This window comes from Hippopotamus amphibius, chromosome 8 (genome assembly GCF_030028045.1).
Source record: "Hippopotamus amphibius kiboko isolate mHipAmp2 chromosome 8, mHipAmp2.hap2, whole genome shotgun sequence".
NCBI classification, from domain to species: domain Eukaryota; kingdom Metazoa; phylum Chordata; class Mammalia; order Artiodactyla; family Hippopotamidae; genus Hippopotamus; species Hippopotamus amphibius.
The window spans coordinates 70,307,433-70,321,193 of record NC_080193.1 but is presented as its reverse complement, the minus strand read 5'-3'; the positions used below and the strand labels follow the sequence as shown (position 1 = coordinate 70,321,193).

Below are 13,761 nucleotides of genomic sequence, written 5' to 3'. Positions count from 1 at the left end.
GTAAATTGAAAAGATATATGCACCCCCCCCCAAGTTCACTGTAGCATTATTTACAATTGCCAATGTAAGGAAACAACCTAAATGTTCACTGATGGGTGAATGGATAAAGAAGATGTGTACACACACACACACACACACACACACACACACACAATGGAATACTATTTGGCCATGAAAAAGAACGAAATCTTGCCATTTGCAACAACATGGATAGACCTTGAGGGTATTATTATACTAAGTGAAATAAGTCAACAGAGAAAGACAAATACCATATGATCTCATCTACATGTGAAATTTAAAAACAAACAAAAAATCCAAGCTCATAGATAGAGAACAGATTGGTGGTTGCCAGAGGGGAGGGTAAGGGAATGAGCGAAATGGGTGATGGGTGTCAAAAGTACAAACTTCCAGTCATAAAATAAAAAAGTCATGGTGATGTGATGTACAGCATGGTGACTATAATTATTGATATTGTATTGCATATTTGAAAGTTGCTAAAAGAATAAATCTTAAATGTCCTTATCACAAGAAAAAAATTTATAAGGATGTATTTTTACAGATGTTAACTAGACAATGTGGTGATCACTTTGCAATATATACAAATATTGAATCACATTGTAAACCTGAAACTAATAAAATGTTTATGTCAATTATGCTTCAATAAAAAAATTAGATCAACCTCAAGCTTCATTCCCATGAACGATAAATTTAAACTTTCTGTGGTGCATTTTCCTCACATGAAAATTGGAGATAATAACATATCTACCTCATCATATTATTGCTTAGATTAACTGAGGTGTTGAATATAAAGTGCATGGGATAGAGCTGATATTTAATATATATTTTTTCTTGCCCACGTCCCTTCAATTTCCAAGAATTGTTTAACAAAACTTCGGATGACATTGTTCCCCCAAATTATTTGACAATCATTTTACGCTTTCTTTATTCGGTATCTATAAGTTTGCCTGGCCTCCTTCAAAACAGGCATTTCAGATTCCATAAGTACACAACTCCCCATCTCTTTCCTCCAAAAAGCGCACACACTTTCAGCCTAGATTTGCAATCAACACATAATAGGATATACATGCTGTTTGACTAAATAGTTTGCTTCTTCACTAAAGTTCAAAAGAGGAAAAGTACCTACTAAGAGCATCTTGATTTGTGTAGGAAGAAGGGTGAAATTTAGTTTCTTTAGGACCATGTCTGTCAACAGTATTCACTGAGTACCTTTGTTGTGTATTTTATATGACGTGATCATGAAGTTTTGATGTTTATTAACAAACATACTTGAATTGAAATATCCAAATGAGTCAATTCCAATTTAATAACCATGAATATTTATTGAGCTTTAACTATGTAGCTGGAACTGTGCTATAGTTTACATGTATTAACTCACCAAAAACTCAGTAATTCCTAATCTTGTATCCATTTTAAAGAGACATTAAGTAACTTGTTCAAAGTCACACAGCTAATAAGTGATAAATACAGAATTTAAACCCATCCAGAGTCAAAATTCTTAAAACACTACACTATGCCACTTTTTTTTTAAGTAGTTATATCGGGAGATAATGTTTTTGGAAATTTTAATTTAGAATTGTCCTCCAGATTATCCCACTTCATCAAACAAGGAATCTGAGAATGCAGAGGCTAGGACTCTATGATTCTACGGTTCCTTCCAACCCTAAAATAATAATATGAGAGCTTAATTGTATTATTTTAATAAATGAAAGAAGTCTTAGATAACTTCGGAACTCTAATTCTAAACACTTTTCACCAAAGAATAATGGATTTATCAACTTTATTTCAGAATCAACATTTTCACTTATTTCCTACTAGTTCAAAGAAGTCCAAGTCAGGAATTGGAAGCATCATTTGAAATGCAAGCAATGACATCACAGACAATACAGAGAAAAAAAATCTGCAATATTTCTGTGATATTACTTTTGCAAAACAAAAATCCAAAGAAATAATTAGAACATGTTTGTATTCTTAAATGTTCAGGCTCTTAAATAAAATTAAATTTTTCTAAATTATTGGTGAAGGTAATATGTTTTGAAAAGTCTTGTGTTTTGATCAATCCCAGGTCATCACTTTGAGTAGATATTGAGCAAGTTATTAAAACTTCTTGGATCTCAGTTTTCTCATTTATAAAATGGGAATAAAAATACTGTAGTAATCTTAAAATATTTTGGAGAGAAGTAAGACAAAATATACAAATACCTGATACACAGCAAATCTTAATCCTCAGCAAATCCAAATATTTAATTCAATACTCCTATTTACAATTTCCAGAGCAACAATGGCTAACAACACTAATTTTTAATTCACGCTTCTCAACTTATGATTAAAAGGAAAAAACTCACTTAAATAATAAGTGATAAATATTTTGTACCGGTTATAAACATAGAACAAAAATAAAATCAGTCATTAGAAATCTTGAAATTATACAACTTAATTCAGACTAGCAAATACCTCAAATTTTTATCTTTTATATACATTTTCCTCAGTATTCACAAATATCAAGAACTGTAAATAGAAATGTATTCTTTTATGACTGTCTGCCAAATTTATTCAGCATGACTGCAATTGAGTGGAAAAATAAAAATATATATTACTTACTGTATGTGGCACTTGGCAATTTCAAAATGATTTGCAAACATTCATCCTCAAAATACTCCTACAAAATGCATCTGTGAACAGAAAGCAATGCAAAAGAGTAAGCAATTTGCCAAGGTCACAGAAAAACTAATCCAGACCAACACTCACTTAGACACCACATATTTTAACATACTGAAATAAGGTTTCGCAAAATATAGATTATACATCTAGCATATTATAATGGGCTGATGAACAGTAATGTTCCCAACTATATGCAAATATTCTACACATTAGTCAAGGAGGACACTCTTAAGATGACTCTGCACATTGGCTTTCAAAATACATGCAAGAAACACAGGCCCCAGAACAAGGCAGAATAGCATAAAAGCAACTCAAAAATATGAGATATTTAAAAGTAAATTTAGCTGGAGATTTTAGGCGTTATTACATAATTCAAATTTTGAAAATGTACTTTTGTCTAATATACGAAGATGACTGAGTCAGAGGGGAATTTTGCTTAATTTATCTAGAGAATTACTTTCCAATTCACTTTGTAATTGTGTTTCAATTCTAATTGAAAACCATGTACTGAGAAAAATGCAGGCATGCCACTTGCACACCTCACAAAAATAGACAAACATTCATTTCTTTTTTTTTCAGAAAGCCAATTAGAAGGGAAAAGTTATTTAATCAGATTTCATTAACTAATGTGTTTGTTTTAGAGGAGAGGTGTTAGGGAAAGCACAATAATTTCAAAGTGCAAAATATTTCAACTTAAGTGAATTTTATGCTTTTGGGTATACTGTTTTATAAAAGAACTGTTCAAATGAAACAAAACAAACACAACTTAATGATAATTAAAATAACCCTTCAAAGTATAATGTGTTTTTTCAGACAGATCAAACACACTATGGACAATACAAATAAACATTATGTAGTAAGCATCTTTAGAGAGACATTAGTTTTCAGTGACCAGCAGAATGTCTGCCAAGAGATTTGGTTGTTTATAGCAGGGGTCCCCAACTCCCAGGCTGCTGACCGGTACCATTCAGCAGCCTGATAGGAACTGGGAGGCACAGCAGGAGGTGAGCTGCGGGCAAGGAAGCGAAGCTTCTTCTGCGGCTCCCCATCACCTGCATTACCACCTGAACCACTGAACCATCCCTGTCTTCCTCTCCCCACACCGTCCATGGAAAAACAGTCTTCCATGAAACTAGTCCCTGGTGCCAAAAAGGTTGGGGACCACTGGTTTATAGGACCAAGCAGAAATACTAGCTTATCAAATCAACAGTTCAACAGCAGAACAGGCATTCTGAGTTGAATGTCTAATTAATTTATCTTCCTCTAGTGTGTGGAAGCCAACAGGATGGCCCTGGCCTCTACCTGGCACAGGAATGAATGATTTTACTAATTCTCAACAGAGAGCTTCTCAAAGAAGAGGAAACTAGAGATAGTTAGCAAATTTATAGTTAAATGTCAAAAGTAAATCAAGCAATTTTTAAGAAACCATGTGTTTTTATAAATTTCATTTTTCTGAGTTTAAAACTTAATAGAAGATACAAATTCATGTTCACGTATAATTTCAACAGAATTATGAAGTTATAACAACTAGTGGGTCTGTGTATTTCTTCATGCTTTAGCATAGTCATTCTCCTAGGCAAGGGGACTGAAGTTAACACTAATTCCATGACTTGCCCAATTTGAAACAGCTAATAAGGGGTGATTCTGTGCTCAGAGTCAGCTTTTCTGACCCCAACTTCTTCCACTACAACACCTACTAGTCTCTACACCTCATGCAGAGCAGAAGTTGCAAACTGGGGCAAGTTCAAAAAATATTCAAAAGAAAGAAATTTCTCATAAGAGTTCTAATTTCTCTCTCTCTTTTTTTTTTTTTTTTTTGAAAGAGGAAAGATATCTTAAGGCTGGGCTCACAGCTTCCAGAGAGCAGAAAAATTGTTGCCACTCTCACATGGGACATGCCTCCTGCACTCACCTAATTCCTACTTTTGCAAACTTTCTTCTACTCTGCAATTTTCAAACACTGGAGTGTTTTGCTCCTGGATGCAAAAACCCCCCTTACCTACCAACTACAATCAGACCTCTTCGCTGTGAAATTGGAAGAATAATATTAATTATGCTCTAAGAGCATATTTCATTGATTGAAGTGACTGCTTCTAACTACATGTCACTATATTCTCATAATCAGGGGTTACTGATTAGTTACCTTATTTTAACTTACATATACATTTTAAAATTTCATGGGCTTGAATTTCCAGGTATTTAAATATATACTTGATAATTTTTAAAGCTAAAGGAGAAATTTTAAAACACAATTGACTGGTACATAATCATAAGTATTAATCATCTCAAATCATGATTTTTCTTTTCTGATGGACACATCTTTCAAGATACTTCCTGGGTTGATAGGTATACTATTCCATAAAATAATTATAATGATAAAGAAAAAAACCTTCAATTTAACTAAATTAGATTAAGAGAACACTGACCACTAAAGATAAAGCAATGCAGCCCACAAATTCTGGTTACATCACGGCATATTGCGAATAACTTAAAATACTAATATGTTTTGTAGAATGCTTAAAAAATATGGACCTGAAATTTGGGGTAGTTGTGGTAATAGCAGCCACCTAAATCTGAAACTCTTCACACATACTGTAAAATATACAGGCAACAAAAACAAATTAAAAACACACAAATCCTAGGCCTTCAGCATAACTGTAAATTGGAGGATAATAAAAATGTCAGATTACCTGTAAACAGAAAATTAAATACCAATTTCTAACATAGCTATCTTTCAAGCTCCCACTATATGCATTACAGCGATCTAAAGGGTCTAAAAACTGAGGGAGGGAAAAGAAGGAAACAAAGTTCCTAAGAGTGACACAAAATTCATTCTCAGAAAGTCTACTGAAACTATGAAAATGTTGAAAAACTTATCCTGACATATTACAACATGAACACAGGGAGGAGACTTAAAACTATATGGAATTCAAGCTGACAACATCTTTTTCTTGGAGAGGAGTAACGCATTTTAAAATGATGGGGCTAAGTCAAAAGGACCTAGGCCCCAGCTTCAAAAAATTCTCACAGGTCAAATCTGGGACAATTGGAAAATCAGAATAAATAATTATCATAAAGAATTAAACTTCGTTATAGAATATAAAGTGTAAATAAAAGAAAGTATATAAGGAAGAACTGGAAAACACTTCCCTTCTGTAGAATATATTGTACCTTGGTGTTAGAAGATCACTGTTAAGCACACATTATAGTAAACTGATTTAGTTAAGAAAACACCTGTGGATCAGCACGTGTGGGTGAAAGTGTGTTGAAAAGCAAGATATTTCCATAGTCTTATTAAAGTATCTTCCCAAAGGTCACTTGCTAATTACAATGGAAAAAACTGTAACTTTCAATGGAGAAACTTGGCAGAGACCACCTTAAATAGATGATCAAAGACAACATCATCAAAATGGAACAAACACACACGACAAGTCTCCAAGTCTGAAGCACCTGAGAAGGACACATCACTTCTGTGGTATGTCTGCCAGAAGTGTATAACCTGCATCAATCATTAGGAAATATCAGGAAAACCCAAACTGATGAAAGTCTAAAAATATCTGGCCTGAACTTTTCAAAGTCATTAAAAACTGAAGATGTGTTCCAGACTGAAGGAAGTTTAAAAGACGTGACAACAAAATGCATGTGATCCTAGATTCACTGAGTTACATAATATTGCAGTATTTTGTCAAAAATGATATTCTTAATTTTTACAGTTGTACTATGGTTACATAGGAAAATGTCCTTGTTCTTAGGAAATACACACTAAAGTACTTCAAGTAAAGAAACATAATGTTTGTAACTTATTCTCAAAGGATTCAGGGAAACATTATATATGTGTATATATACATATGTATATGTATATATAATTATGTATTTATACAATGCAAATATATGTATAGATACACACACAAGTGGAGAGAGAAAGAGCAAGCAGAAATAATAAATCACAAGGAATAAAATGTAAATAACGAATCTGGACAGAGAATATTCAGGGTTCTTAAGTACAATAATCAGAAATTTTCTGTATATTTGAAGCTATATAAAATTTTAAATTAAAGGAAATAGAAACAAATATCTTACTTTGAGATATTTTGGATGAAAGAAAAATAGCTGAAAAGATAATCACTAAAGTGTTTTTAAATTAAGAAAAAAATTAAGAAGTCAAAAAATCAGAATCATTGCTCAATGTTTTTGGACAAATAAAATAAGAAAAATCCAGATATACGAGTATACACACATTCTCCTGCATTTTACATATTATATATGTATATATAATTTATATATTAAATATACATATATTTAAATCAAATATATTTTAATACCATATATTTATATGTGCATATTAAATTCATAAAATAAAGTTACGACATAAGGTTATTTATATGCATAAATAAACCAGACAAACAATACAAACAATACAGTCAGTGTATTCAGCAATGGAAAGTTATATAATGAGGTGATATTCACAAATAAAATTTGTCAGCAATTATAAAAAAAAAAGAAACAAAGAAGAAGATTATCAAACAGTCCTTAGAGGTCATCAATGTAAGTGGTTTTTCCTTATATAACTATTTTTCTAAATCAGAATTACCAACTTCCATTTTTTTCAAATTCAGGAAAAAAACATAAAAAAATAAATATCACCCTTAATTCCTAAAACAATACATTTCATTTCAAACAATATATTAACTGTCTTTATTTTCAAACCATTACTTAAAGAATTATATAATATAAACTCTTTCATAATTAGATTCTTTTTTTTTACTTAATTGTGAATTTCTCTCCATGACGACATTATGCTTTTTTACCATTACAGTGCAAAATAATTTCACTGATTGGTATCCCATACATATCATTATTTATTTAATATTTTTTATCTATAACGTTATCAAAAAATAAAAACACTACAACAGTCCTTCTGAATATATCTTCTGCCGTATCATGATTGTTTCCTCAGGATAAAATACCCAAAAGGGAAACTGCTGGATCAAATAGCATGAGGCTGTTAAAATTTGCTAAACTATATTTTATTAATACAGATGCACATTATTTTCATATTTTCATATTTGAACAACCCCACAATTAGTTTATATTTTACAGTCACTGCCACCATTTGCAGTTATGACATAGTATTTGTTGCCTGTTTGTGTCCTTATTTGGCCCTAGTTCTTCATATTGTCATGTCTTGAATTAAGTTTTATGCATTCTTGGTGTTACAAGTGTTGAGTTTACCTTTTAAAATGTCTTCAAGAGGTTACCCCAAAAATTTGACATCAAAATAAAAAATTGTTCATATGGAAAAGCATGGAAACATAGCAACTTTAGTAAAATATTTATTTTTAGAGGAATTAACACTTCCTAATTTCTTACAAAGCAACAGTCAAGTATTTCACAGGACCTAAAGAAGGAAACAGATGAAGATATGTTACAGTCTTGTAACTGAGAACATACAAGAGGACTGATTACTACATGAAGAGTGATGCAAGCAAAGACAGGAAAGACTACAGATCCCCCTAAATAATCCAAGCCCCTCTACCAAGTCTCATTTCTAATTTACAGCAACAATGTGTCAGTATGCCTAGATATTACCATTTACATTTTATTATGTTATAAATTAGCATTTTAAGTGCCACTTTGATGGTTTTCATCAATCTTCAAGTTACTTCAGCTACCTTTCTTTCTCCCTATATTTACTTTGTATTCTTGTGAATTTACACAAATTTAGCAACTTTCCTAGTCTGTAGATTCCATATTTTGTATTATTAAATTCTGGAGATTAATACAAATATTATTCAGTGTAAGCACCCAATCAACCCTTCTGGAGTCTCAGTTGGTCTTCCCTGGCAGGTCATTGATTCAATGACCCATAACAAACCATGCCTCCCTTTACCCAAGACGATATTTTCTTTACTGGTTGATGACAGCATCATATGAGATAAAACCTAAACCTTACTGAACTGAAGATATATGAACCCTTTCACTTCCCCTCATATTTAAGTCCTGTCATTGTGTCTGAGAATAATATTAGATGAACTCACAGTGATTTACTTCTTTCAGAGCCATGTTGGTTGTTATCCCCATTTGTTCTGCTCTTTGAGGTGTATGAAAGTCAAATGTCTTTTTGATTTATTCCTCTATTTTCCTAGATATCAAAGCCAGCTGATTAATCTATAACTTCTAAAGTCATCACTGTGTACTCTCCCTCTCCCTCCCCATTTTCATTCGTCCTTCAAGAACCCTAAGCCAACTTCCCATACACTTTCTATTGTAAATATGGCTTGACAATAATCTTATGATAATTTCCATCATGAAAAGCATGCCAAATCAGGATCTCCTGAATACTGCACATTTTTTAAAATGTAATTCTCCTGGCTCAGAGTCCATTGCAGTGCCTATGATGCTACTCAGCCTGGTGGAGCAGCTCGGGGAGGAGGATGAGGAGCTGGCAGGCAGCTACACAGAGCTGGGGGACTGGTGCACTTGGAGGATTCTGCAGCACATCCAGCAACCTCTGGAATCTGGATTCCTTGAACAGAAGTCAAGTTGGAGGCTATGGAGAGGGAGTACCGAGTCCAGGATGCTAGACCGCTAGAGAGTCCTCAGCCACAGGTGAGAGTAACTGCAGAGAATTCTCACGGAGGCCTCTATCAGAGTCTAAGACCCACCTTTGCTTGACTGCCTGCAACTGCCAGTGCTGGATACAGACACCTCACACTGAACTACAAACAAGACAGAAACACAAACCCACCCATCAGCACACAGGCTACCTAAAGGCATATTAAGCTCACAGATACCCTAAAACACATCACCTGACACGGCCCTGCTCATCAGAGAGAAAAGACTCAGATCCACAAACCAGAAAGCAGGCACAAGACCCTCCCACCAGGAAGCTTACTCAAGACACTGGACCAACCCCACCACGGGGGGCAGAGAGTAGAAACAAGCAGAATTACTACTAGGCAGCATAGGGAAAGGAAACAGCAAATCCTATAAATTAGACAAAATGAAAAAACAAAGAAACACCCTTGCAGGAAAAGCAGCAAGATAAAACCCCACAAGACCAAATAAATGAAGAGGAAATAGGCAAATTGCATGAAAAAGAATTCAGAGCAATGATAGTAAAGATGATCCAAAATCAAGAAAACAAAATAGAGAAAATACAAGAAACATTTAATAAGGACCTAGAAGAAATAAAGAGCAAACAAAAAGTAATGAACAACACAATAACTGAAATTAAAAATACTCTAGATGGTATAAACAGCGGAATAACTGAGGCAGAAGAATGAGTAAGTGAGCTGGAAGAGAGAACAGTGGAAATAACTGCCACAGGGCAGGAAAAAGAAAAAAGAATAAAAAGAATGGAAGACAGTCTCAGAGACCTCGATGACAACATTAAGTGAACCAACATTCAAATTATAGGCATCCCAGAAGAAGAAGAAAACAAGAAAGGGTCTGAGAAAATATTTGAAGAGGTTATAGTGGAAAACTTCCCCAACATGGGAAAGGAAATAATTAATCAAGTCCAAGAAGCACAGAGAGTCCTATACAGAATAAACCTAAGCAGAAACACACCGAGGCACATACTAATCAAATTTACAAAAACTAATACAAAGAAAAAATATTAAAAGCAGCAAGAGAAAAGCAACAAAAAGCATATAAGGGAAAACCCATAAGGATAATAGCTGATCTTTCTGCAGAAACTGTGCAGGCCAGAAGGGACTGACAGGATATATTTAAAGTCTTGAAAGAGAGAAATTTACAGCCAAGAATACTCTACCCAGCAAGAATCTCATTCAGATTTGGCAGAGAAATCAAAAGCTTTACAGACAAACAAAAGTTAAGAGAATTCAGCACCACCAAACCAGCCTCACAACAATTGTTAAAGGAACTTCTCTAGGCAGGAAACACAAAAGAAGGAAAAGATCTACAAAAACAAACCCAAAACAATTAAGGAAATGGTAATAGGAACATACACATCAATAATTACCTTAAATGTAAATGGAGTAAATGCTACAACCAGAAGACAGACTGGCTGAATGGATACGGAAACAAGACCCTTATACATGCTGCCTACAAGAAACCCACTTCAGACCAAGGGACACATACTGACTGAAAGTAAGGGGATGGAAAAAGACATTCCATGCAAATGGAAGTCAAAAGAAAGCCAGAATAGTAATACTCATATCAGACAAATTAGACTTTAAAGTAAAGACTATTACAAGAGACAAGGAAGGACACTCCAATATGATCAAGGGATCAATCCAAGAAGAACATATAACAATTATAAATATTTATGCACCCAATATAGGAGCACCTCGATACATAAGGCAAATACTAACAGCCATAAAAGGGGAAATCAACAGTAACATAATAATAGGAGGAGAATTTAACATCCCACTTACACCAATGGACAGATCATCCAAACAGAAAATAAATAAGGACACACAAGCTTTAAATGACACATTAGACCATCTCGACTTAATTGATATTTATAGGACATTCCATCCAAAAACTACAGAATACACTTTCTTCTCAAGTGCACACGGAATATTCTCCAGGATAGATGACATCTTGGGTCACAAATCAAGCCTCAGTAAATTCAAGAAAATTGAAATCAGATCAAGCATATTCTCTGACCACAACACCATGAGACTGGATACTAATTACAGGAAAAAATGTAAAAAAAAACAAACACACGGAGGCTAAACAATACATTATTAAGCAACCAAGTAATCACTGAAGGAATCAAAGAGGAAATCAAAAAATACCTATAAACAAATGACAATGAAAACACAACCACCCAAAACCTATGGGATGCAGCAAAAGCAATTCTAAGAGGGAAATTTATAGCAATACAGTCCTACCTCAAGGAACAAGAAAAATCGCAAATAAAAAACTTAACCTTACACCTAAAACAATTAGAGAAAGAAGAACAAAAAAACCCCAAAGTGATCAGAAGGAAAGAAATCATAAAGATCAGAGCAGAAATAAATGAAAAAGAAATGAAGGAAACAATAGCAAAGATCAATGAAATTAAAAGCTGGTTCTTTGAGAAGATAAACAAAGTTGATAAACCATTAGCCAGACACATCAGGAAAAAAAAGGGAGAAGATGCAAATCAACAGAATTCAAAATGAAAAAGAAGTAACAATGGACACCACAGAAATACAAAAGATCATGAGAGACTACTACAAGCAACGATATGCCAATAAATTGGATAACCTGGAAGAAATGGATACATTCTTAGAAAAATACAATCTTCCAAGACTGAACCAGGAAGAAATAGAAACTATGAACAGACCAATCACAAGTACGGACATTGAGGCAGTGATTAAAAATCTCCCAATAAACAGAAGCCCAGGGCCAGACAGCTTCACAGGCAAATTCTATCAAACATTTCGAGAAGAGCTAACACCTGTCCTTCTCAAATTCTTCCAAAATATTGCAGAAGGAGGAACACTCCCAAACTCATTCCATGAGGCCCCATCACTCTGATATCAAAACCAGAAAAAGATATCACAAAAAAGAAAACTACAGACCAATATCACTGATGAATATAGATGCAAAAATCCGCAACAAAATACCAGCTAACAGAATCCAACAGCACATTAAAAAGATCATACACCATGATCAAGTGGGGTTATCCCTGGAATGCAAGGATTCTTCTATATACAATATATGCAAATCAATCAATGTGATACATCATGTTAAAAAATTGAAGGATGAATACCATATGATTATCTCAATAGATGCGGAAAAAGCTCTTGACAAAATTCAACATCCATTTATGATAAAAGCTCTACAAAGTGGGCATAGAAGGAAGTTGCCTTAACATAATAAAAAGCCATATATGACAAACCAACAGCTAACTTCATTCTAAATGGTGAAAACTCAAAGCATTCCCTCTAAGATCAGGAATAAGACAAGGGTCCCCACTCTCACCACTATTATTCAACATAGTTTTGCAAGTTTTAGCCACAGCAATCAGGGAAGAAAAAGAAATAAAAGGAATCTAAATTGGAAAAGAAGTAAAATTGTCACTCTTTGCAGATGACATGATATTATACATACAAAACCATAAAGATTCTACTAGAAAATTGCCAGCACTAATCTATGAATTTAGTAAAAGTAGCAGGATACAAAATTAATGCACAGAAATCTCTCACATTCCTATACACTAACAATGAAAGAGCAGAAAGAGAAATTAAGGAACACTCCCGTTCACCATTGCAACAAAAAATATAAAATACCTAGCAATAAACCTGCATAAAGAGGAAAAGACCTGTATGCAGAAAACTGTAAGACACTGATGAAAGAAATCAAAGACGATACAAACAGATGGAGAGACATACCATGTTCTTGGATTGGAAGAATCAACATTGTGAAAATGACTATACTACCCAAAGCAATTTACAGATTCAATGTAATTCCTATCAAATTACCAATGGCATTTTTCACAGAACTAGAACAAGAAATCTTACAATTTGCATGAAAACGCAAAAGACCCCGAATAGCCAAAGCAATCTTGAGAAGGAAAGATGGAGTTGGTGGAATCAGGCTTCCTAACTTCAAACTATATTACAAGGCTACAGTGATTAAGACAGTATGGTACTAGCACAAAAATAGAAAGGAAGATCAATGGAATAGAATAGAGAACCCAGAGGTAAGCCCACGCACATATGGGCACCTCATCTTTGACAAAGGAGGCATGAATTTACAATGGAAAAAAGATAGTCTCTTTAATAAGTGGTGCTGGGAAAATTGGACAGCAACATGTAAAAGAATGACATTAGAACACTTCCTAACACCATACACAAAAATAAACTCCAAATGGATTAAAGACCTACATGTAAAGCCAGACACTATAAAACTCCTAGAGGAAAACATAGGCAGAACACTCTATGACATCCATCAAAGCAAGATCCTTTTTGACCCACCTCCTAGAATCACGGAAATAAAATCAAGGATAGACAAATGGGACCTAATGAAACTTAAAAGCTTTTGCAAAGCTAAAAAAAAACATAAACAAGACAAGAAGACAACCCTCAGAATGGGAAAAAATACTTGCCAATGAAGCAATGG

The 13,761-nt window shown here is 33.9% G+C and overlaps 1 protein-coding gene across 1 annotated transcript in view; it reads right to left on the bottom strand.

Annotated features, from left to right (window-relative positions):
- Nucleotides 1-13,761, bottom strand: part of GALNT13 (polypeptide N-acetylgalactosaminyltransferase 13) — a 535,071-nt gene that overhangs the window by 494,213 nt on the left and 27,097 nt on the right. Inside the window, exon 2 of the mRNA XM_057746923.1 lies at nt 2,620-2,690. The gene's annotated coding sequence lies outside the window, so the exon portion shown is untranslated. The remainder of the gene's footprint in view (nt 1-2,619; nt 2,691-13,761) is intronic.